Source organism: Hemicordylus capensis, chromosome 6 (assembly GCF_027244095.1).
Source record: "Hemicordylus capensis ecotype Gifberg chromosome 6, rHemCap1.1.pri, whole genome shotgun sequence".
NCBI classification, from domain to species: domain Eukaryota; kingdom Metazoa; phylum Chordata; class Lepidosauria; order Squamata; family Cordylidae; genus Hemicordylus; species Hemicordylus capensis.
Genome location: NC_069662.1, coordinates 156894056 through 156920490, shown reverse-complemented (window position 1 = coordinate 156920490; position 26435 = coordinate 156894056). Strand labels below are relative to the sequence as shown.

Below are 26435 nucleotides of genomic sequence, written 5' to 3'. Positions count from 1 at the left end.
TTTAAGGAGTTCAGGATGGTGGACATGGCTCACCTCTGCTTCTATCCTCACAACACCCCTGTGCAGTAGGTAGGCTGAAAGATGGTGACTGGTCCAGGATCACTCAGTGGGGCGGGGGCAGGGGGGTTCAACATAGATTCTCCAGGCCTAATCCAATGTTCTTATAACTATCCTACCCTTGCGTAGAAGCCCCATCTGTGATCCTGAGCTTCTCACAAAAACTGACACTTGCGGTAGGATCCTGTGATGCATAGCTTTCCTATATATCTTTATTTATATCTTATATCTATTTCTGCAAGTGCTGGAAACATTATGATCCCTATGGAAGAATAATCAGTAATCAGTACTTTCCAGCATGTGGAAAGTACCGGCAGACTCAGGTTGACCTGCAGATATGTTGGTGTTCAAAAAAGCGGAAGAAAAAGACCTGAGGGGGCAAAACAACACCTCAGACTGCCCCCATGTAAGTCAATAGGATGGAATGTTCATAGACTTGGGGGGCAATTAACAGACAAACAGGTGGGTGTAGCTAATGGGATTCTATGATGAGGTGGGGGAAAGAAGGCTTGAACAAAGAGTGAGAAATTTCTCAGCTTGAAGAATACTCCCTTAAGGCAGTCACAATCCTTCTGCTTCTGAGGGGGGAAAGTACCTAAACATTCACTATGCTCTGAGAGGAGAATACGGGCCCCCCTCCCCTAGCTACACCCCTGGCTCAGGCACAGGTTCTGCAACGTTTTGTGGAAGACGCTTCAGACAGAAAGAAGCCACTGTCCTTCAAAACACTCCAGGGAGTGGAAATTCTGCACCCTACATGGCTCACCCTCTTCCTCATGGCCTCAAGCCCTGTCTGTTTTCCCCACATGCTCGCACAAACACACACGGACACATGCCTTTCATTTGATAGCAGTCCAATGAAGGCCCAAATCTGTAGAATTTTGCAACAACGAAGATGTCAGCAGGGTTGCCGATAGGGAGAGAACGGAACCTCCTGTACTGGGCCCAGAGGCAGCTAGGGGCTCAGCAAGGGAGGTGCCATCCCTTTTGCCTGGGCATTACTTATACCATCCGCCTGGCCATCACTGCTGCAAGGAGGCCAGTGGAGTGCTGGCCTAGAGCATTCTACAATCTAGACCAGCACTTTACTAGCCTGAATACACTTGTGCTCCAGGGCTCCTTTTCAAAGGAAGAGCAACAGGTCAGAGCGGGGGAAGAGGACACTGCTGAAGAAAGCGGGGCCCCACCAGGAAGGGTGGAAATGGCTGCTCGGTGCTTGAAGCATGCAATCTAAAGCAAGCAATCCAAGCAAGTTCCTGTCGAATCCACAGGGAATCACCAAGTTCCATCTATCCAAGGTCATCTGAGGAGGTTCGTCTCCAGTTGCCACCAGCTTGTCTGGTGGCAACTCGGAGGCGGGCCTTCTCTATGGCTGCTTCAGGGCTGTGGAATGTGCTCCCTGCGGAAATCCGTAATTTGAATTCTTTATTAGCCTTCAGGAGAACCCTTAAAACGTATTTGTTTGGCCTGGCTTTCCAGGGTTTTTTAATTCTAACCCGATTTTGGGGCTTTTAATTACTGTAACTGTTTAATTGCTGTTTTAAAATGTTTTAAAATTGTTAATTGTTGTTATGCTGTTTTTAATTTGTTTTAGCTTTTCATTGTTTTAGTGGCTTGTTTTAATTGTAAACCGCCCTGAGCCATTTTTGGAAGGGCGGTATATAAATCAAATCAAATCAAATCAAATCAATCAATCAATCAATAAAATATCCGCCAAGTTCCTGTCGAATTGGGACTCGAAGCAAGCAATCTATATACAGTGGACTGGGCCCAGAAAATCCTGTTGGCACCCCTGAACTTGGGAATAGAGTATGCAATAAAACTGAGCAACCATGTGCCAAAGAAATATATTTACATAAGCTTTGTTCAGGAAGAATTTGAGTCACCTTCATAAAGAATTTGGTTTCAATCGTGCAAAATCTGTGTGTGTGTGTGTGGGGGGGGGTTAATCTAGTGGATAAACAAGTCTGCTCACAAATGCCACAAAGCCCAAGACTCTGCGCATTGTATCTTCTTGAACACCAGGGAGGGGGAGTTGTTTGTTCATTTTGCTTCTGCAGCTGTTCCTTTCCCTGCTGAACTACCAAAACACATTGGGAACTCAGAGGAATTAGACAGGTGGTTTTGGGGCTCAGGGGACAGCCGAAGACAGAAGCCGCAAAAGTCACAGGTGTGTGAAGGCAGCCTCTCATGTACGTGGCTGATGGTCAAGTCTTCTATGACATGTGCTGAAAGTAAATAGGATGGGGATAGGGTGCCCTTCCTTTACATTTACCTTTTAAAAACAAATCTGTCACAAACCTTCAGGAAAGAGAGAGAGAGAGAGAGATGTTGCAGTTGCAGTTAGGGGAACAGAGTACTATTGTCACCGGCTCACTCAGCAGAGTTATTGACATCAGAGTTACCAGTTTACTTGTCCTATGAATTTTCAATGGCTAATTGAGTACGCAGCACTAATGTTCTGAAATCTGTCAGGAAAGGAGTATGTTGAGCTTCAGCACATAGTCAGCCCATCAGGAGCAGAGGAGGAGGGTTTTCACGCTCCTCCCTCCCCTTCTGCCGTGGAGACAATGCTGAGGACGTGTCGGCTTCAAGCTGGTGATCCTCAGATGGGGAACAAATCGTGTGGCTGCAACATGGGGGAGGCAGGAGGGCTCTGAGCACCTCCCTTGGAACCCTTCAAGTACCCCCTGTTGGGAACCCCTGCATTAGCACTTATTTAAAAGTCTAGCACTGGCTTGGTGCCTTTGATGGATGTTGCCACTTATGGCCCAAAGTGCGCTTAAATCCCAAAGAAACCATAATAAGCCTCATGCTTCTGCAGTCAAAAATCAGACTCAAGGGTGAAAACAGATGTCATGTACAGAACCACATTTAGTACAAACATGCTTTTGAATTTCCAGCGTCAAGTTCAGGGGAGGGGGGGAGGTTCTGCAGTTTTCAGCAAAAGCTGGCTGTGGGTGGTACCACTTGGCTAGTGCCCATAATGTCCCAATCTCCACTCTACCCCAAACTGCAGAGCAGTATTGCAAGTGCTTTTTAAAACATTCACATTAAAGAACTATGAGTTTAATCATGAACATTAAAATGCATAAATGCACATGTGACATTTTAAAACATGAAAAGTTTTCCTGAAGCATGAGGGGAGGGCAAAACTGCAGTAGGGAGGTCCTGGAAGCCAAATTTAGGCTGATAGGTAGCATTTTGAAGTCCAGGACCCCCAAGGTAGCATTCTCAGAAATGCTACCTGTTCTACGCGCAAGTACAGTGAGACAGGCAGAGCTGAGGGGCTTCAATGCGTGGATGAGACGTTGGTGCCGGGAGGAGGGGTTTAGATTTGTTAGGCACTGGGACACATTTTGGGGCAAGCAAGGCCTGTACAAAAGGGATGGGCTGCACTTGAACCAAGTTGGAACCAGACTGCTGGCGCTTAAAATCAAAAAGGTTGCAGAGCAGCTTTTAAAATGACACCTGGGGAACAGCCGATGGGAGCTGGGCAGTATCCCGTTTGGCAAAAGCCATCCTTTAAAGTGTGAGGCTGCAAAGAATTCAAATAAAACAGAAGGGGACAGAGCAAAACTGCATAAAGAGCAGACGGGAGCCTGTGCCAGCAGGTCAAAGAGTCAAAAGAATAGCATACATCAGGGGAGAGATTCAGCATATAGGTGCTTCTATGCCAATGACAGAAGCCTCCGAGCCAAGATGGGTGAGCTGGAGTGCTTGGTTGCTAACGCAGAAATAGACATAGTGGGCATAACAGAAACATGGTGGGACAGTGAGAACCAGTGGGACACTGTTATCCCTGGGTATAAACCCTATAGAAAGGACAGGGAGGGGCGCCTTGGAGGAGGGGTAGCACTGTATGTTAAAGAAGGGATAGAATCTAACAAGCTAGAAAACCTAAGTGGACTGGAGTCCTCCACAGAAACCCTGTGGGAGACTATACAAGGCCGGAAAGGAAACGTGCTACTGGAGACGTGCTATCGCCCTCCGGATCAAAATGCCGACAGTGACTGGGAGTTGCAGGAGGAAATCAGGGAGGCGTCAAGGAGAGGCAGGGCTGTAATTATGGGTGATTTCAATTACCCACACATAGACTGGGTAAATTCACATTCAAGTCAGGACAAAGAGGTCAAATTTCTAGATACACTAAATGACTGTGCCCTAGAACAGTTGGTCATGGAACCAACCAGAGAGAAGGTGACCTTAGATCTAATTCTGAGTGACACCCAGGACCTGGTGCGTGATGTCAGAGTTATCGACCCTTTAGGGAACAGTGACCACAGTGCCATCAAATTCAGCATACTTGTGGGGAGAGAATCACCAAGGATGTCTAACACAGATATTTTGAATTTCAGAAGAGGAAACTTCTCCAAAATGAGGAGTATGGTGAAAAGAAAGCTGAGGGGGGAAATCAGGAGAGTCACTTCGCTCCGGAGTGCATGGAGTTTACTCAAAACCACAATACTAGAAGCCCAGTTAGATTGTATACCCCAAAGGAGGAAAGGTACCACTAAGTCCAGGAGGATGCCAGCATGGCTAAAGGGTACCGTCAAGGAAGCCATAAAAGGGAAGAAGACTTCCTTCCAAAATTGGAAGGCCTGTCCAAACGAAGAGAACAGAGAGGAACACAAACTCTGGCAAAAGAAAGCCAAGGTGACAATAAGGGAGGCAAAAAGAGAGTTTGAGGAACATTTAGCCAAAAGTATCAAGAGGAATAACAAAAACTTCTTTAAGTACATCAGAAGCAGGAAACCTGCCAGGGAGGCAGTTGGACCATTAGACAATGAGGGAGTGAAAGGGATTATTAAGGAGGATATGGAGGTTGCAGAGAAGCTGAATGAGTTCTTTGCATCTGTCCTCACGGCAGAGGATACTGAGCATATACCTGCTCCTGAACCAGGCTTTTTAGGGATGGAGGCTAGAGAGCTGAGTCAGATAGAAGTGACAAGGGATGATGTTCTAAACTGTCTGGAAAAACGGAAAGCTAACAAATCACCAGGGCCGGATGGCATCCATCTAAGAGTCCTCAAAGAACTCAAATGTGAAATTGCCGACCTCCTTGCTAAAATATCTAACTTATCCCTGAAATCGGGCTCTGTACCAGAGGACTGGAGAGTAGCAAATGTAACACCGATTTTCAAAAAGGGATCCAGGGGCGATCCGGGAAATTACAGGCCAGTTAGCCTAACGTCCGTTCCAGGCAAATTGATGGAAAGCATCCTCAAGGATAAAATTGTAAAGCACCTAGAAGAACAGGCCCTGCTGGGAGTGAGCCAGCATGGCTTCCGCAAAGGTAAATCTTGCCTCACAAACCTTTTGGACTTCTTTGAGAGTGGCAACGAGTGTGTGGATCAAGGTGATCCAGTTGACATAGTCTACCTGGACTTCCAAAAAGCTTTTTTGACAAAGTTCCTCATCAAAGACTCCTGAGGAAACTTAGTGGTCATGGGATAAGGGGACAAGTACATGTGTGGATTGCTAACTGGTTGAAAGACAGGAAACAGAGGGTAGGTATAAATGGAGAGTTTTCACAATGGAGGAAAGTAAGAAGTGGGGTCCCCCAGGGATCTGTACTGGGACCAGTGCTTTTTAATTTATCCATAAATGATCTAGAAGCAGGAGTAAGCAGCGATGTGGCCAGATTTGCAGATAATACCAAACTCTTCCGGGTAGTGAAATCCCAAACGGACTGTGAGCAGCTCCAAAAGGATCTCTCCAAACTGGGGGAGTGGGCGACAAAATGGCAAATGCGGTTCAATGTTAGCAGGTGTAAAGTGATGCACATTGGGACGAAAAACCCCAACTTCAAGTATATGCTGATGGGATCCGAGCTGTCGGTGACGGACCAGGATAGGGATCTTGGGGTTGTGGTTGACAGCTCGTTGAAAGTGTCGACTCAATGTGCGGCAGCTGTGAAAAAGGCAAATTCCATGCTAGGGATCATTAGAAAGGGGATTGAAAATAAAACAGCTAACATTATAATGCCCTTATACAAAACTATGGTGCGACCACACTTGGAGTACTGCGTACAATTCTGGTCACCACATCTTAAAAAGGACATTGTTGAACTGGAGAAGGTACAGAAGAGGGCATCCAAGATTATCAGGGGCCTAGAGCACCTTTCTTATGAGGCAAGACTACAACACCTGGGGCTTTTTAGTTTAGAAAAAAGACGACTGCAGGGAGACATAATAGAGGTCTATAAAATCATGCATGGTGTGGAGAAAGTGGAGAGAGAGAAATTCTTTTCCCTCTCACACAACACTAGAACCAGGGGTCACTCCATGAAATTGATTGCTAGAAGGTCTAGGACCAACAAACGGAATTACTTTTTCACACAATGCGTGATCCACTTGTGCAACTCTCTGCCACAGGGCGTGGTGACAGCCAACAACCTGGATGGCTTTAAGAGGGGTTTGGATGACTTCATGGAGGAGAGGTCTATCAATGGCTACTAGTCGGAGAGCTGTGGGCCACCTCCAGCATCAAGGGCAGGGTGCCTCTGAGTACCAGTTGCAGGGGAGTAATGGCAGGAGAGAGGGCATGCCCTCAACTCCTGTCTGTGGCTTCCAGCGGCATCTGGTGGGCCACTGTGCGAAACAGGATGCTGGACTAGATGGACCTTGGGCCTGATCCAGCAGGGCTGTTCTTATGTTCTTATGTTCTAACAAGCACTTCCAGGGAGATGTTGCCTCTATCTGTGCCTGCCCCCTGAGCTGCAGTGTTATTGTTCCTGACTGCTTTCCCACCTCTCCTGCTCAGTTCCACATACATTGATATACCACCATTACATGTGAAACTGCCCTGAGTGTCATTGGAGGCAGGAAGAGAGTGACAGAGGACAGACTGGAAGGCAAAGTACCAGAAACAGAAATGTATTCCAGAGCCATGAACAATTTCTGCTCCTGAAGTATTAGCAACTCTGCCATTTTACTGTGGATCATTTACAACACAATCCAGGTTTATTGGTCTTTAACAGGCCCCTTTAAAGTACTAAGATAAACATATGATAGAGACATAGGAAGCTGCGATATACCGAGTCAGACCACTGGTCTATCTAGCTCAGTACTGTCTACACAGACTGGCAGCGGCTTCTCCAAGGTTGCAGGCAGGAGTCTCTCTCAGCCCTACCTTGGAGATGCTGCCAGGGAGGGAACTTGGAACCTAGATGCTCCAGAGCGGCTCCATCCCCTGAGGGGAATATCTTACAAACAGTGCTCACACTAATAATAATAATAATAGTAGTAGTAGTAGTAGTAGTAGTAGTAGTAGTAGTAGTAGTAGTAATAATAATAATAATAATAATAATAATAATAATAATAATAATAATAAAATTTGATTTCTATACTGACCTTCCAAAAATGGCTCAGGGCGGTTTACAAAGAGAAATAACAAACAAATAAGATGGATCCCTGTCCCCAAAGGGCTCACATTCTAAAAAGAAACATAAGACACACACCAGCAACAGTCACTGGAAGTACTGTGCTAGGGGTGGATAGGGCCAGTTACTCTCCCCCTGCTAAATAAAGAGAATCACCACGGTAAAAGGTGCCTCTTTGCCCAGTTAGTCTCCCATTCATATGCAACCAGGGCAGACCCTGCTTAGCTAAGGGGACAAGTCATGCTTGCTACCAGAAGACCATATGAAGGTGCCTTATAGCAAATCAGACCATTGGCCAGTGTAGCTCAGCAGGGCTGTCTCTAGCTTGTGTGAGACTAAAGGCAAAAGAAGTGTCTGGGGCTCCCATGATGAATCAATATTGTCTGGCTTGGCCAGAAGTAGAAGAATCTCTGTTGCTTTGCTGCAGGATGAGGGTCCTACAAGCACAGGGCCCTGGGCAGTTAACCCCCTTCAGGCAGCCCTGTAGCTCAGGGTCATCTTCACTGACTGGCAGTGGCTGTCCAGGGTTTCAGAGAGGGGTCTTTCTTAGCCCTACTGCATGAGGCTTGACACACAGGGCTTTTACCCCAAATCTACTTTAGAGGAGAGTGTGTGCATTTCACACAACAGCCAAACTTACCCCGAAGTCCCTTCAAAATTATTGGACCCACTCCACACACAAACCGGGCTTTGTGATGCAAATTCTAGACTATCTCAACGTATGTCTGGATTTTTAAAATCCTGGTTTTAAGCTACTTTTTCTGAAAACGCCAGAGCAAATAGGGAAAGGCACAGACGTAGAATAATTAGCATGATAAGAGGGATGTTCGCTTTAGAAATGCAGATATTGCTCTTAAGGAAGCTCTCACTCCCCCCATCCATTGGCTAGAAGGAAAACACAGAGCATGCCATGTGAACTTGTTTCAAAACAAAATCTGAGAGCAGAGGGGAGGGGTGGCTTCCCTCAATGCCATGAGTGTAGTTCAAAGTGGCTTCGCTCAACATTTACCCCAAAGCATGAAGCCAAGTCAGGGGCCTAGCTACCATTGTGCGAATGGGTTCAAAGAAACCAGGCCACCAATGAAAAGGGCTGCCAAAGTCCCATGGCTCAGGCTCCAGAGTGAACTCCTCCCTCCCACGCCTGGGCATGTGAGAGAGCCTGGGAGAACTCTCTGTTCGTTATTTCAGGCAGCACTGGCTGCCTGATAGGATGTTTTTCCCTTTCTCTCCCTCCAGAGAGGGAAAGAAAGGGGGAAATGTCCTATCAGGCAGCGAGCTGCCTGAAATGACAAGCTGAGAGCTCACTCAGGCTCTCAGCAGCCCAGGTATGACATCACAAAGAGGGTGTAGCCCAGGCTGCCAACAGCCCAAGCAAGGTCTCAGCTTGTTATTGCAGGCAGCACCGGCTGCCTGAGAGGACATTTCCCCCTTTCTCTCCCTGGAGGAGAGAAAGAGGGAAACGTCCTATCGGGCAGCTGGCACTCCCTGAAATAACAAACAGAGAGTTCACCTGGGCTCTCGGCAACCCGGGTGTCAGAGGGGGGCGTTCACTCTGGGCACCTCCAGAGCCTGAGCCACGCCCCTGTGTGCGTGACATCATGCGCATGGGCGTAACTGGAGGGGGCCGCCAAGCGGGGCCGGACCCAGACCGCCATTCAGCTGGCTCCGCAGCTGAGCCAAGTGTGAATAACTCTCTGGAGATACAGCCAGGAATTGGGACTTCCTTTATACAAAGCATGTGCTCTGTCATTGAGCTACAGCTCATGTAGGTGAAAGCTACACAGATGTTATAGAATTTAGAATGCAGGTTCTGTAGGGGGACGTTGAAATTAATGTGATGGAAGGACAAAAAGAGAGCCAGCATGGTGTAGGGCTGGAATGTTGGACTAGAACCAGGGAGACCCAAGTGCTGCTCAGTCTCTGGTGGTTGAACGCCACTTCTCTCACCACTAGGAGAGCCAGACCATGGGCGGCCCATGTCTGGCCATGGTGGCAGCCCTGTTCACCCCACCCACTATGTCTGACATCAGATGTGGGGGTTAGCCACGCCCCCACATCTGGCATCAGATGTGGGGGGCATTTTCTGGCTCCTGAACGGGGCCACGTGACCCCGTTTGGGAGTTAGATCCAGGCCAGCGCTGCAACTAGCCATCCAACTCCCAAATGGGATTGTGCACCCCCGCTCGGGATCTAAACCAGCACCCTCGCTTCTAACTTCAGATGCCGGGGGCATGTTGGGGCCACAGGGCACGGCCCCTGAGGGGCAGTGGCCCGGGTTCTTTGAACCTGATCGCCCAATGGTGTCTACGCCCCTATGTCTCGCTAAGAAGCTGGACACTGACCACTTGCCTCTCAGGGCTCCCTCTGTGATCATCTGCGGAGAGACCGCTTAGCCCGCTTTCCCCGCTCACCCCACCAAACTGGGTCTCACTGATTGTGAGACCCGGCTCATTGAGGGATTCAGTCCTCTCACTCTAACCTACCTCACAGGGTTGTTTTTAGAATGAACATAATCTTGTACATTGCTCTGGGCTTCTTGGAAGAAGAGGAGGATATAAATATAATAAATAAGTACATACATACATACGATGACAGTTTCAGATCTTAGAAAGGATGTCAGGAAGAAGAAAGACAGCAACCATTTACTCTCTCTCTCATGAACATAGCAATTATTTCAAGCAATTGTTTCAAACTACAAGGAGGCTGGTTTAGGTTAAGCAACAGGAAAACTTTTCTAGGAGTTTAACTACGGGGCTATTCTCACGAGCAAAGAAAATCGGGCTAGCCTCCGCTAGCCCGATTTTCTTCGATCGTGAGAACCACTGGGCTCGGCTGCGAGCCTGGTGGTTCTAGTGCGGGTAACCCGCTCAAGAACCCCTGCCCTAAAACCAGGGCAAGCGCTCCGCAAACCTGGTTTTGAAGATTGTGAATAGCCGCAGTGCGGCTTCGTGCTGCGCCTACTCATGAGGAGACCCCAGGAGGGCAGGCGAAAAGCCACCTCCGGGGGTCTCGCCAGCATGCCCCCGCTCCCCCCAGCCCCCGCTGGCTCTATCACGGAGCCGGCTATCGTGTGGGCAGCCGATCCGGCTGCCCAGGGCTCCCTCTCCACTCGTGTGGGGAGAGTGGGCTTAGCTTGCTCTCCCCGCTCATCGCCCCAAACTGGCTCTCACTGATCAAGAGACCCGGTCCTACATGTTACATGGTTAAATGTGTAACAGTCACCAATGATCCTTTTCTAAAAGGAAAAGTTGCTTCAGGAGGGAGTAATTAAGAGCAGAGAAAGTGTATGGAGGAATGCTCACCCCTTTTCCTCGCCCATAATTCCCCACTCCAAATTGCTACCCCAACAGCTTTTCCCCTGTGAGGTTTCAAACATGTATTTGAACACACAAGCAGATACTTGGAACCTCACAAGAACCTCCTTCCAGGAGGCAGCACTGCTTTTGCTTTCTGCTGAGTGCATCTGAAAAGCTTTTTCCCATGGGGTGTGTGCAACAAACTCTGCTTGAAAGGAAAGGGCTGTGTTAGTAATGAACTGAAACTGCACTTCTGAATTTGTGACTGGAAAGTCTGCCTGGTATTCTTGTCGCTAAGCACAAGCATATCCTTAGCGTGAGATGACTTCACAGGTCAGGCCAGTGGGTTTCAAACTTTTCGCTTTCAGGGCACATTCTCCACATCAGCTTGTTTGCTGATGAATCCTTCTGTGTTGCAAAGACCCAGAGGCATTTTTCCTGGAATGCCTTCTGTTCAAACTTGTAGATTACCCAATGGGCCTTCCTCTGTGGCTTGTGGCAGAAACCAGGATGCCTTTCCCACACTTCTGTGTGTCCTGGGCAACTTGCAGTTGGAAATGAGTTCTTGGTACTGCATGGGGTCAACAGCTTCCTACCACTGCTCTTTCCATGGCCAATGGCTGAGGCAAGCCTCGTCTTCCTCTTGCTGTGATGTTCTTGGTTGGGAGGAGAATAAGGGAATAGAGCTGGTCCTGAGGTAACATGAATGAATTGTCCCTTTGCTAAGCAGGATCTTCCCTGGTTTGCACTGGGCTGGGTGACTACATGGGAGCGCTCCCTGCTGTAAGATATTCCCCTTAGAGATGTGGCCATTAAGCAGTGGCAGAGCATCTGCTTAAATGCAGAAGGTCCCAGGCTCTCTCAATGGTACTGCTCCAGGGGGACTGTCGTAAATCTATTGGCTCGGCTAACCCGACAGGATTTACAGCCGCTTCAGCTCTACTTCTGTGAGTTAAACAGAAAGTCTGGAAATAAGAGTAGCAGTGAAGCTGCACGAATGAAAGCGAAAAAAGACTCACAAAGCAAATAGTAGGAAACAAAATAAAGACCCTTGAACTAAACTAGGTATCCCCCTCTACGATAACTGAGTAATACCTGAAAAACAACAATGCAAGGAATGAACAGAACAAGGGACAGCAGAGCAAGGAAATGAACAGAACAGGGCAGGCTGGAACACGAAAGGTTGAAGAATGCTAAGTAGGAAAATGGTCTGTGGTAAGCGAAAGTTGCTAAAAGCAATCTGTGCCAAGAACAGTCGTAGGGCTCAAGATAGACGGGAGCCAATCAGGCTTTCCTGACTCAGCACTTCTATTGCCTCTCCTGTGAGATCTTGCACCTGCGTGTCTCCCACTGAGCCTTTCTCTTGAGACGTCTTCTTAACACAGGTGAAATTCCAGCTTCCTCCTGATCAGACTCCTCAGCCCTCATGTCTGCCAGCTGTCCAGACTCCTCTGTATTCTGCCGTTCCAGCCTAGCTCCAGAGTCTGTTCTCCCAGCCAAATCCTGCTGCTGTGCCTCTGAGCCTGCACTCTCAACTGAGTCCTCCCGTTCCTCCTCTGACTCTTCTGACTCAGAGGTCTGAGCCATGACAGGGACTGGCAAATACCCCTGACTGTTTGGGGGCTTGTGTGGGGAACTAGCGAGTTTAAACAGAGCAGCCCATTTCGTTTAGGGGCACAGAAGAGAAAATATTGATTAATAAGCAACACAGTATTTACCTAATAACTCTCAACAAAAAGACCTTTTATTGCACAAAGGAAAACTAAATGTTGGTAAAAAATAAAACCATAAGAGGTTTCGGTGTGACACCCCATCCTCAGTTAAGTAAAAACAAATGAGCACAGATTAAAACCTCGGTTCCCCAGCTGTTAAATTCCATAGACATGATAACACACAGTTCCCTGACTGGCGGAGAGATATTGAGCAAGTGGGGTGGGAGGGAGAGAAGGGGGAACGCCTGATTCTTCTCAGAGGCTAATAAACTTCATGGCATCAGTCAGCACCTCCCGAGCACTAATGTCAGGACTCAATTTCTCAATAAATAATGCTTCTTTGATTTTCCTTCTTTGTAGGTTGCTTTCAATCCCCAAAATAAATATTTTAGTGGGCACCATTTGGCCTTCATGTTTAATCCTCATATGCAATGACCAAGGTTTTGTTCTTTTTGCAAAATGCCTCATATCTGCTAGATGTTCTTTATATCTATCTTTCAATGACCTGCCAGATTCCCCAATATAGAATGAAGTGCAACCAAAGCACTGAATTTTATATAGTACCTTTCTTTCCACATGTTTTCCTTCCCCGTGTTCACAAATTTCAGAATCTTGTGCATCACATCTCCTATCATACAAGCTAGAGTTAACTAACAATTGTTGAAGTGTCATTGGTGCTGTGCAAACCACATTCACCTTAATTTCCTGTCTTTCCAAGATTTTCTGGGTTTGCCATGTAAATCTATCAGTACTAATAAATGGTATTTTAAATGTAATAAATGGTATTTTTACCTAATAAAACTAACAAGACTAACAAATCAATAGGACTAGGTTGAAACTCACAAAGAGACATTTTGGCTTAAGATCCAAATTAAATCCACTCAAGGCTCACCAGAGAAACGGTCTTAGAGAACAGCTTTGGATTTTAAAGAGAGCAAGAAAGGAGGGAAGCAAGACACTTTAGAGCAGAGATTAGTTATATTTAGTTCTTCTGATGGGGTGTGTGGACCCTTGTAGCTCGACCAATGTCGAGGGACCTCTTTCCTCCAGGACAGGCGGGAAGGAAAAAGATGATAAGCTTGTACTGATCTGATATGCCAAAACAGGGGGAGAGCATTTTGCTAGTTCTTTAGAAGAACAGCGCTGAATTAATTCATGTCTTCTCCGGCTTTGTCACCTGAGTTGCAATCAGGGAGGCAAGCACTAGGGGTGTGCATGGAACTGGCTGGTCCAGTCTGGTTCAAGTCCAAACTGGACCCAAACTGGACCGGGCCCGTTTGGTCCAGCACCCCATCACCCCCACCCCCAATTCAGTTCAGTTCATGAATCTTTATTTTCTTTTTTTTTAAATTACCCCCTCCGGGGGAGTTGTCCTGGGGGGGGGGCATCCTCAAAGGTTCCCCCTCCCCCTGTCGGCTTCCCTTATTCCAGAAATCAGCCATTCAGTCACTCTTGGGCCGGTTTTCAGCCTCCCCCCACCCCGGTAGCCATTTTGGAGGCCGCATAATGGGCCTCCGCATGGCTTGCCTGCGTAATGGGCCTCTGCATGGCTTGCCTCAACGGCTTGCCTCAACTTGCTTCATGAAAGAACCGCCCCTGAAGGAGGTACAACCTCCCAGTAGCCTTGGTCCTTTGGCTGGTTGCAGAGTATTCTTCCACCATGATATTGCCCAAACATTCGCCAGACTTAGACAGGAATAAGTATAATCATTCTCAATACCATTTCATTTGAAAAGGTTACGAGTATAAGGTGAAAATTCCCTACATTTCTTAGCCCTGCTATGAAGTGTAAACAGTCCATCAATGCAAAATTGGACACAATCCAGCTAAAGCTAAGTACTTTAAAATCCCACCAACCTGAATGGGAGATTATTAGGGAAGCACATAATTCTCCCTTTGAATCAATGGGACTTCAAAATGCTTTATTTTGGCTTTTCAAAGATAATCACGTAGGATTTTTATGGTGCAATGTAAAAAGCTGACAACTGACAACAGAACTAAGCATCACCCATGCTGTGACATCACAACAATATGTGCTTTTCTGCCTTCTCTCTAAATTACTGGCTGTTACTGATTGGAGGAAACATGCACAACGTGATGATGTCATGACCTAGGCCAGGGATTCTCAAACTTGGGTCCTCAGGTGTTATTGGACTTCAACTCCCATAATCCCCAGCCTCAGTGGCCTTTGGTTGGGGATTATGGGAGTTGAAGTCCAATAACACCTGAGGACCCAAGTTTGAGAATCACTGACCTAGGCAGTCACCCAAGGCACCAATTCTACACTGCAGCTTGCTGGGCAGAAGTCAAGTGGGTGGGGGCTGCCTCCTGGTCTCTGGCTTGCTTCCCCCACACACATACACACACAGTTTTCTCCATTCCTACCTGCTCCCTGCCTAGTTCTGCTGTGTTACTGTTGCATTTGCTCAGGCGGGAGCCTCCATCCTGGTTCCTCAATCGCCTGGACCCAAAACAGGAAGGAAGTGGTGCACATGACGATTGGCTTGACTGCAGTCAGGCCTGGTTGGTTGCAGAGGGAAGCTCTTCGCAGCACTGTTAAAAATGCCTTTCAAGGAGACAGACAGAGCGGCAATAGAGGAAGGGCAAGCATTGGGCAGGCTCCAAACTCCTCGACCCTTTCCCCTCTTTCACTGTGTCCACAGACTTACACAGGCTAGTAATTCGCTGGTCATCCATGCAGGCTGCTCATTCAACCCAGCGAATGAGCAGCCTGCGTGGCTCAAGTTAAAGCTGGGGCTCCACTCTTCCCCACTGCACGGGGGCGGCACCAAAGTCAAACTTTGCCCAGGGCACCAAAAACCCTAGGACCAGTCCTGATCATGATACAAAGAAGTGTGTTCCTCCGTTACAAGGAGGAGAGACAGACAAACTCAATAGGAGTCATCTCCCCATGGCGCTTTCCAGACTAGCTATTAGTATAGAAATCGAATTAACAACCACAACCACAACCCAAAAAACCAGCAACTTCCTTACTCCAGATATACGACGTCCTAGCTCTATATCGCAATGATTACATTCAAAACAAGGCATTGGCAATGTGAACAACACCCTGCTGACCGCGTAGGGACTGTGGTGTCACAACGCAGGAAGTGTGGAAGGACACTTCCGAGATCTGACGTGACCCCATTGCAGGGTTTAGTCTGGAAAGCGCCCATATCAACTTTAATATCTTGTTCCACCCTGAGGAGACAGACTGGCAACTTTAAGCACCCACCTCCAGAGGGGTCTTTCTTGACTTAGTCCAGAGGGCTCTTGAGACTTTCCTGTGTCTTGAAAAACAGATCAGCAAGTCACAGGCCCGAGCAAGATGTTTGAAAGTTCTAGGATGCAAAATAGCATGGGGGAGGGTTTTGAAATGTTGCCAAGAGCAGTCCCCCCGCTCCGACTGCTGACAACAATTGGACTTCCAAGATGTTGACAAATAAAGCAGAAGCAGCTTTTCTTGTTGGACCATATGGGATGTGTGATTGTCAGGCTGCTCCATTCACAGTTGCATGTGTGGGATGGTGCTCAACTAATTATACCGTTGGTACGATCAACATTTGCACACATGTAGAGGCAGAGCCATCTTTTCCATTGTCCTTTTTATCTTGTTCTAAAAAAAAAAGATGGCACTATATATGAGTTTAAAAGGAAAGCAAAACATTTTAGAAACAACAGGAGGATAACAAAAGATAGAACCAAGAGTTAATTATTACATGTCAGGTTGTGATTAAGTACAGCTAATGATTGCTTCCAGATGCTAGGGAGTAAATCTGAAGACAATTTAAATTTTATAAGGCAAGACGTATTGCAAAGTTCAATGAAGTCATTTGTGTGGTACGGTGGCTCCAGCACTAGATTCAAACTGGGGAGAGCCAGAGTCAGCCGTGAAGATCACTGGGTGACCCTGGACCGTCACTCCCTCTCAGCCTAATCTACCTTCCAGGGTTTCTGTGAAGATAAAATTGTTCCTGTGAAGATAAAAGAAGAGGTATCATGTTAGCTGCTGCCCTGAGCTCCTTACAGGAAGGTTGCGAATAAAATGCCAAACATAAAATTAAAAAGTGCTGCTTTCGTTTGCTCCGTGCATTTTGAATTGGACCCTTTATGGGAGGTCGGCAGCTGGAGGCACTTTGGCAAAATCTGCCCCCTCCCAATCCTATGGAAGCCAACCAAGAGGGTGTGAAGGAAGTAGGAACACAGACAGCTGCCTTATAGCAAATCAGACCATTAGTCCATCTAGCGCAGAACTGTCTACACTGACTAGCAGCAGCTCTCCAAAGTTTCAGGCAGGGGTTTCCCCAACCATGCCTGGAGATGCCAGAGACTGAACCTGGGACCTTCTGCATGCAAAGCTCGACCACGGAGTTACGGCCCCATCCCAAGTGCCGGGTGCAGCAATGGGATGGCCACTTGGGGAAAAGAAAAGGCCTTGGCATCCCAACCCCAACGGGCCCTCCATAAAAATTAGTTGCCAACCTGGGCTCTCTGCAATCCCCTAGAGTTCGGACATACCACCAGTCACCAAGTCATAAGGGCATAAGAAGAGCCCTTCTGGATCTTAGCAAAGGTCGATCCAGTCCAGCATCCTGCTTCCTACAGTGGCCAAACAGGTGTCTCTAAGTAGCCCACAAACAGGCGAGGAAAGCAATAGTCTTCCCTTGTTGTTGCTTTCCACAACAACTGGTATTCAGGGATATACTGCCTCTGACCCTGGAGGATGTTCCTCTTAGCAATCAAAACTAATAGCTGCCGATAGTCCTATCCTCCTCCATGAATTTAACAAATCGCCTTTGAGAGTTATCTGAGTCAGTGGTTGTCACCACATCCTTTGGAAGCAAACTTGATGAGGTTGTGCACACGGCCATTTGCAGGCGGGGAGGGTACAACCAAGCTTACCTTCCCCCCAGATGATCCGTCTTCTTGTGTGTGGTGCAGGGCTCATGCACCCATGCACACTCCGCTGCTCCCAGCAGTGTGCCACGGAGCTCTGAAGGCCGGGGAGATGAGCCCCAATCTCCAATGTTCAGGGATTTAGCCTCAAACCAGGCGCTCCAGGTGACCAGCTCTATGTATGCTTGGGCTGCCCGCAGCATGAGCATACATACAACCCCGGACCCGCACTTGCCCCCTTTAAACCAGGTAAAAGCCTGAGTAAAAAACTCAGACTTCTGGGGGAGCCAACGCCAGGATTAGCCCTAATCCCAGCACTTCACAATCAACCTTAGGCAGGTATGGCTGCCCAAGCCTGGATAGGACCAGGGCCGCTGAGAGCAGGGCCCTGGAGAGGGGGGAAAATTGGACCCCTGCCACGAGGCACCTCTGCCACTGCCACCACAAGGCCAAACTGCCAATCTTGAAAATAACTCCAGCCGCCATGTGCATGGCCAGGGGGTGGGGAGTGAGCCAAGCACCGCCTGTGGTGGTGGCGGGCAGAGCAGGAGTGGCCACTGAGCCTGACCGTCTGGCCCAGCAGCCCTTGAGAACTGAGAGGCGTTCCAGTGCGCCTGCGCAGTTTGAATCAAGCGTCGACACTATTCTAACTGCGCAGGCACGCTGGAACGCCTCGCAGTTCTCAAGGGCTGCTGGGCCAGACGGTCAGGCTCTGCAGCCACTCCCGCTCCACCTGCCGCATTGTGCTCGGCTCCCTGGCTCACCCCCCACACATGGTGGCTAGAATCATTTTAAAGATCGGCGTTTCGGCCTCATGGCGGCAGTGGGGTGGGCGCGCACAGTGGCGTCAGGGGGCAAGACAAAAACATATACAACATAGTTGGGCCCTGGGCCCCCTTCCGGACCACCAAGCCCCAGTAATTTTTACTGACTACCCCCACACACATACAAACACACACTCTTATAGGCCCTGGGTAGGACTGCTAGTGTGAATAGCCTCTACAAATTATGTTTTGTGTGAAGAAATACATTCCCATTTGCCCTGAAATCCTCGCCTAATTCCATCGGATGACCCTCAGTTCTATTATGAATGAAAGAGAAAGAAAAACTGCAGAAGCCCTACAAAAGGGCTTTGTTTCCATTTGCTCTTTGCCCCAGTAAGTGAAGCTACTTTTTCATAATAATGAAAAACAAGCTCATGTTTCTGTTTTGTGAATATTGGTGGTAATGAGTTAAGCTCTATGGGCTGAGGACTCACCCCCTGTGTGCACAAGCTGAGGTCAAGGCAACGAAGCCACAATGCCCAACCAAAAAGAAAAAAGAAAAAGGGAGAAACAATGTTAATATTTGTTTATGGTATAATATGTAGTCCTTGAGAGCCAGCCACATGCTTGGTATAACAGCACACACTACAGGAATAGGGAGGGGGCTACTGGGGATCAGAACCCAGCAGAGAACCTCCCATTTCTGCTCAATATCACTTTAGCATCTCTACTCTGGCCAAGACTGGGTGGCCTGATCTGAACAGTAGAGCGTTCAGCTTCTGTGATAGAGAAAATAGCTCCAATTTTCTAGGAGCTAAAGGCCAAACTACATGTGATGCTGAGGTATTTGTACTTTGTTCCCCTACAGGGAACAAGTCTGGAAAGGGTTAAAAAGCTTATTTTTGGTTAAATATCAAGAGGAAAGGGTTAAAAAGCTCATTTCTTCCACCCCCAGCAATTTTCACTTCCCGATTGCAGCCTCTCCTTTATATTTAGATTTTTTTTTGGGGGGGGGGGGGGGTTCGAATGATAGGTAGAGCCACCTAATGGCGATGTGGGGAAATGGCTTGACTGCCAAGACAGGGACTGCCAGTTCGAATCCCCGCTGGTATGTTTCCCAGACTATGGGGGAAACTATGGGTGTTTCCCAGACTATGGGAAACACCTATATCAGGCAGCAGTGATATAGGAAGATGCTGAAAGGTATCATTTCATAATGTGTGGGAGGAAGCAATGGTAAACCCTTCCTGTTTCTATCAAAAACAACCTCAGGGCTCTGTGGTCGCCAGGAGTCAACACCGACTCAGTGACACAACTTTACCTTCACTTTTAATAATAGGTAACTCGGTGTTCAAATTGGGCCCCAAGGCATGACTGAAATACAGCTCCTCACAATAGCAACTTGATGTAGATTCTTATAATTACATACCAAAAATAAAGTCTTGATTACAGTTACATCTTGAGTTGTGCCGGTCAACTCAAGAAAAGGGAGTTTCATGTTTGTGAATGTCAAGGGGAAATAAGAAGGGAGGTGCCTTCTTAGCTCCACCATCATTTCTTGCCAGGAGGGGTCATGATCAGCAGAGAGTGCTGCTGAGTAATTAAATCCAATTGCAGATACCAGCTGCATTCGGACATAACATGAAACTGGAGGTAAATAATAATAATAATAATTGTTGTTGTTGTTATTATTACATTTTATATCCCGCTTTTCCTCCAAGGAGCCCAGAGCAGTGTACTACATACTTAAGTTTCTCCTCACAACAACAACCCTGTGAAGTAGGTTAGGCTGAGAGAGGCGTGACCAGCCCAGAGGCACCCAGCTAGTATCATGGCTGAATGGGGATTTGAACTCGGGTCTCCCCAGTCCTAGTCCAGCACTCTAACCACTACACCACGCTGGCTCTTCTGGTTGAAACTTGTGCATGTCCAAATGTGTGCAATCTCAGTTTGGACAAAAATGGACCCACAGTTTCCCACCCCTGACTCCGATTTGTACCTTGTGTTTGTAGTGAGTTTCACTGCCTTCAACTCCGGTTCTGCAGTGCCAGCATTACATGCAAATGCGGCACCAGTCTCCCTAGTCGGCAACCAGAGTTGAGGGAGGAAGCTCCTCGCTCTCTCTGGCTGTGATTGGCTGCTGGGGCTGTCCATTCAGTCCAAGAAGGAAACCAGTTCCCCATCCTCTCTGCAGTCTTGCAGATTGCAGAGAGGGAGCTCTCTGTTATGTCCGAATTAGGATGGGAGAGCAGGGCGAGGGAGAAGCGGAGGTAGAAAAGACTATCTTTTTCCTCCCACCCACCCCACATTTACTATTGGAAACATCCTTTACTTGTAAAGGGGAATCCTTGCCAGATTCCTCTTTACAAGTATGCCTGTCAAGCCCCTTGAGCAGATTCGTGAGGAGGTTCGATGGCCGAACCAGACCGGTCTGAACTGGATTGAGCCTGGTTTTCCCAGTTCAGTTCAAATACAGACCGGATCAACAGCTATACTTGTAAAGTGGAATCCGACGAGGACTCCCCTTTACAAGTAAAGTGCTTTTCCAATAGTAAATGCCGGGGGGGTGGGGAGACAAAGGTAGTCTGTAGGTAGTCTTAACCTTTAAAAATAAGCCGCTGGCAGTGGGGGTGGCGCTGGCAGGGACGGTGGTGGCAGGGGCTCCTCCCAACCACCCCCACTGACCTCTCAAATGACAGGCTGGGCAGGCTGCGACCCATCTCAGGCCTTTGCCTACGCACAGCTGCCTTAAGAGTGACCTCCGCACATACACATCGGCCTTTTGTGTAATTGCATAATTCTCGTGGTGACACAAATGGCCTCTGCGCATGTATGGAGGTAAAGAAGACTACCTGAAGACTACCTTTTTCCTCCCCCCGTTCCGCATTTTACTATCAGCAAAGCCTTTTACTTGTAAAGGGGACCGCTTGCTGGATTCCCCATTACAAGTACATCTGTTGAGCCCCTCAGGCCAGCTTGCGAGGCAGGTTCTCAAGCCGGGCTTGGCTCAACTCAAACTCCGACTGGCTCCACTCTCTATGTGTTCGGTTTGGTTCGAGCGCAAGCCTTCGAGCCGGCTCAATTCCGAGCTGGCTCGCACACCCCTATTGGCCTGAAGTTTCCCGGAATCAGCATCAATCTCCAGGTGACTATGAAAAGCATTCCTGGAGATTTTAATGACTTTCTATTGTGAAAATATTGGGGGGAAATAGCTGCAGGAGTAGCTTCATTCAGCTGGCAACCCTACCAGAGCTTCTGAATAATCCAGGGCAAATGGTTTGTTCCAGGAAAACAGAACAATTAAAATAAAACAAACAAACAGAGCTAAAACTCCGACTTGTTATAAAAGGAAAAGCATTCATCAACACTGTGAAGTCACCACACTCCGAAAAATAAACACATCTAAAATATTTTGGATGCAATCTAGACAAAGGAATATGCTAAATCCCAATAAACTCATTTAAGGAGTAGGACCCTGCAGGTAGCCACTGAACAGAATGGTGGGTAAAGATTATTACAGAAAGTGAGAGGAATAAGGTGAGGGAACGTGAATGGGAAGAAGTCAGGCTGATTTGATTCCACTTGCTTGTAATCCACCCTGAGTTCTATGGGTGTAGGGTGACATATAAATCTAAATAAATAAATAAGTAAATAAATAACTATTTCCCCGCTATCTTCCCTATTTAATTTCCTATGCCATCTTTAACTCTACCCTTTGGGGGAAAGATCCAGCCAATCTATGTATGTATGACTGGTGTTAACTTTCCTAATCCCTTGATAGGAAGGGCTATATTTAAGAAGATGTAGCTGAAACTTGCTGATGACAAACAAAAATCATAAACCAGTGTGAGCTCCTCCCCTACCAGGAATCCAAATATCAAGAATCCATGGCCCATATTTTCCTCTTAATCTGGTCTTTAGCTCTGTATCAGCTCACACCTTCTCTAACTTCAGCTCTCTGGAGACACATTTTTCTCCAGGCTTCTTGTAGTAAGAGTATTGAGTTGAAAAGAAAGGACAGCTGATGACACATTGTCATGAAAGAAGTTAAAGTGCACCCTCCAAGATAAGGAGTATACAAGATAAAGGATATGTACTGGGTTACGCAGATAAAATAGCAGTATGTAACTGGACAGGATAAAAGTTTATTCAGAAAGTGGGAAATGAAACTTAGCTGGGAAAGTCGGTTCATTTAAAAGAAACCATGAATATGCAAATTGATCACATGGTAGTAAGAGGAGAGCTAATATTCTTGATATAGGGTGTGGCCAGCTGTTCCTGATAGCATTTATTGTTCCAAAGCAATGGTAAGAAGTTACAGCCAGCACAGGGGACTGGAGCAATCATTCACACATAACATGAAACCAGAGTTGAAGGGGTCAGAGGCTGCCAAACATGTAGGTCCAAATGTAGGACACCCCTTCAAAACTTGTTTTGCATGGAGAGCAACCCAAGGTTCCACTCTCCTAACTCCAATATGAACCCTCAGGTTGTAGTGAGTTTCACCACCACAACCCAAGGTTAAATGCAGCCTGCGTTACATGCGAATGCTGAATTGCAGGCCGCATTCTCTCAAACTGGAGTTGAGGGAGGAAGCTCCTCCCTCTCTCCAGCTATGATTGGCTCTGCGGGCTGTCCTTCATGAAAGAAGGAAGCCCACATAGTCAGTTCCCCCTCCTCTCTGCAGTCTCACTGAGTGCAGGCTCCCTGCTCTCTGTTATGTCTGAATTTAGACAGGAGAATGGGGTGGGGAGCGGAACCGCGGGTCCATTGGACCCGCAGTTCTGCATTGCATGTGAAAATGGCCGTTGCTTCTGAGCTGGATGGTTGCAATGCTGTCCGGGCTGATGCAGGTAATTTGTTTGAGGAGGAAAGGCTGAGCCTCATCTTTTCCTCCTCAAACAAATTAACTGCATCAGAAGCAATGATCGCTCCAATTGTTTGGCTTATCTGCAGAGTGGAGTCTGAAAAGCTAAGACACACATGCATTGTCTTGCTGAATACACCTTCAAAACTCTCTAGTTAAAGGGCAGATTTTATCTGGTAGCATAGCATACAGTATGTGCATTCCCATTCACAGAAAACACAGCACTTAAACTTTATACATACTCACACTACACTACAAATGCAGTCATTTGTCCACTCACCCCCACAACAGGACTCAGTACAATTTCTTTCTTAGTATCCTGTAATTCTAGTCAAGATAGAAAAATTCTGGACAGGTCTTTAAAAATTTGGCCAAGTGTCAAAATTTATTGTCTTGTGTAAAACTTCCATAAGTGCTAACAGAAGAAAGGTGCTAATTTGGAACAATAGTTCTCATTTATAAGGCTCCCATATCCCTTCTGATTAAAGCACAAAAGCACTCTTTCCAATAGTTGGTGGGTTTCCTTCAAAGTTATTCTGTGCACATACATGTGATCAAATTACTCCAAAATGAACTCAGTTTGGAGCAGCTTGGTGATCATTACCATCTTGCCATATGACAAGAAGGCTTAACAAAACAGGTGTGGGTGTTTTGGCTCATAAGACTTCTGTATCCAACCACCAGGGTAGCTTCAAATGAGAGGAAGTGCCAAATTTATTTTTAGAATATCAGGAATTACATCAAAAAGCATACAAGGAAGAGAGGTCCTGCACTTGACCTCCGGGGATAGAACAGTTACCTTGTTACTTTGCAATCTGCCAGTGGGCAGGAATGAACTGCAGACACACGTACAAAGGTCACCACTCTCCACAGAATAAAGGTTCCATCATTTATGGGAGTGTGGCTTGGTTGAGCCTAAGGCAGGGGCGTAACTATAATAGGGCAAGGGGAGACAGTTGTCTCGGGGCCCAATGCCTTGGGGGGGCAGAGGCAAGTCACATGGCTGACTCCCCCAGCTGTGCACCCGCCCAGGCTTCCTTCAGTTGTATTCATCCTCCAAAACTGATGTGAGTGTTAAGACCTGGAGCTACCAGAACAGCATGTCTTTCTCTAGTACCATTAAATGACTTGCATCGTCCACAATTTACAAAACCTTAAAAAAAATAATTTAGGATGATATTCTATTGTGGCACATAGGGGTGTGTGTGTGTGTGTACACACACACACACACACACACACACACACACACACACACTATACTTGTTACCACTATTGTTACCACGATTGTTACCACTGTTCAGCCTCATTTAAGATTTCTTTACTTCATGAGCTGAGCTTCAGGTGTGTGTGGGGGGCATTTTAAAATCTTGTCTCTGGGCCCACGACAACTTTGCTACTCCTCTGGCCTAAGGTTCAAACTAATCCCACTCTAGCTGTTGAATCTGCAGTTTTCCAGGAAGTTTTTCACACTCGGCTTTTAGTTTCCATCTCCTCCGGAATGGAGGGGGTGCGTTCACATAGCAGCCAAATTTATCCCCAAGTCCCTGTGAGCTATGGGGAAGCACTTCACACAAAATTCAGGTTCTTTTTATTGTGCATTAAGAGTGTAGCCCGATTTATATCCGGGATAAAAAAAAAACCCACCTTTTGGTTGCGGGGGGCAACTTCAAACTTGCAGTAAAGCCTCTCAGTAAATCTGCACTAAAGCCTGCTGTCTGGGAAATCTCCAGGTTTGTGTGTCTGTTTTGTAAATAGTACATATGGGGACAGAGCAGATCGGATCAGAACCATAAGTGTAGTGGGGAGCTTTAATAGTTTGCCTATGCTGTGTCCCCAGTCCAGATCGCACACTTCCAGGCACGCTATTTCCCTTGGGGGGAAACGTCCAGTGACTCCAGTGATGAGTGCTGTTTAACAAAAAAGTTAAAAGGGGAAACTATAGGGTCATCTATAGGGTCTATATAAACTATAGGGTCATATAAAGTGTTGTATTACTTTGAGTCATAAGCATAGGGTCCATTGGACAAGGGGGGACAAATGTGCCTTGGCCTACAGGGTCACTTGTCTTCTCCTGATTTTTAAAATATTTTTAGGCTGCCACTGTGTGGCGGCGGCAGAGACAGTGTGCGGGTTGTGGCACTCCAGCAGTGCTTGCAGCAGTGAAGGGGGAGGGGGAGGGGGAGGGCGAGGCGGTGGTGGTGGTGGTGGCAAGAGCTCTGTGCATGCAGAGAGCCTTGAAATGGACCAGAAATGGCCCAACCTGTTATTTGGGTGGCAGGCAGGCCCATGGAAGGAGCTCTTGCCGCCACCTTCCCCCTCACTGCTGTGAGCTCCGCACACCGCACACCGTCTTATTTCGGGCCTCTGTGTACCGCCTGGGGGATAGATACTTTATTTACGGCCAATGGCCAAAACATAACAACAACACAAACAATAAACATTATTTCAGCATTCAACATAAACTCAGTCATTAACTTTAGCATCAATCAATGAACTATGAATTCTAATTGCGATGTAACAAAATTTTGATACAACATGAGAGATGCAGAGTGCATTATCTTCAAGTAAAAATTTCACCAGCAAATCATCTGATTGATGTTGAAACCTAGAAAGAAGTGGCAGGATCAAATGACATCTAATATTACTGTAGGATCTACAGTGTAATAAAATATGAGCAATTGATTCAGGTTCGCCTGAACCACAAGGGCACAAGCGAGCCTCCAGGGGTAGATGTTGAAATTTCCCCATTAATATAGATGAAGGAAAGGCATTAAAGCGTGCTCTTGAAAAAGCCCAGCGGAACTTTCTGACAGTTATGGTGGACAAATATGAAGCCAAGGGAAAACCCACCCTGGCCTTAAACTGACTGTAAAATGCCGGCAGACAAGCCAACTTGTTCTGGAGCTCCATATCATTTAGACGTTGAGGTACTAAATTTTTGGCATTCACTAGGTCAGTTTCTAATAAAAACTCAGGGTCCAGGCCAATATGGGAAAGTTTATCCGTAATCGTCACCAACCACATAGGCCAGGGTGTAGCCAAAAGAAACCCAGGCACAAGTCCCACTGGCAGGAGGTGACGCTTCAGCCAGTAGAAAATAATTTGCAACCATGCCCTGGTCTTAATCCTCCACAACCCAGCCTCCTGTCATAGCACCACATTAGGGGTGCATCTAGGTGTACCAAAAAGCACTCTTAGAAAGTCTGACTGAACCTGCTCTAGGGGCATAAAACTATCAAAGGGACCCAACTGAACTCCATACAAAAGTTGCAGCACAGTTTTAGCAAGGAACAGTTTAATGGCAACAGGGATATATCCTCCGGCCTGCGCATGGTGAAATCTCAGAATAGCTACCGCGCTTCATTGAGCCAAATCAGAAACCATTCTAGCATGAGCGTGTTGCCTGTTGTTATATTGAAATATCACATCAAGATATTTTATTTGCTTTACTTGCTCAAC

At 47.0% G+C, this 26435-nt stretch overlaps 1 long non-coding RNA gene across 2 annotated transcripts in view; it reads right to left on the bottom strand.

The window, feature by feature from the left end:
- Positions 1-14649: 14649 nt before the first annotated feature.
- Positions 14650-26435, bottom strand: part of LOC128329254 (uncharacterized) — a 17432-nt gene continuing 5646 nt past the window's right edge. For both annotated transcript variants that reach the window (XR_008309584.1, XR_008309585.1), the window contains exon 3: positions 14650-16065. This is a non-coding gene — a long non-coding RNA (uncharacterized LOC128329254). The remainder of the gene's footprint in view (positions 16066-26435) is intronic.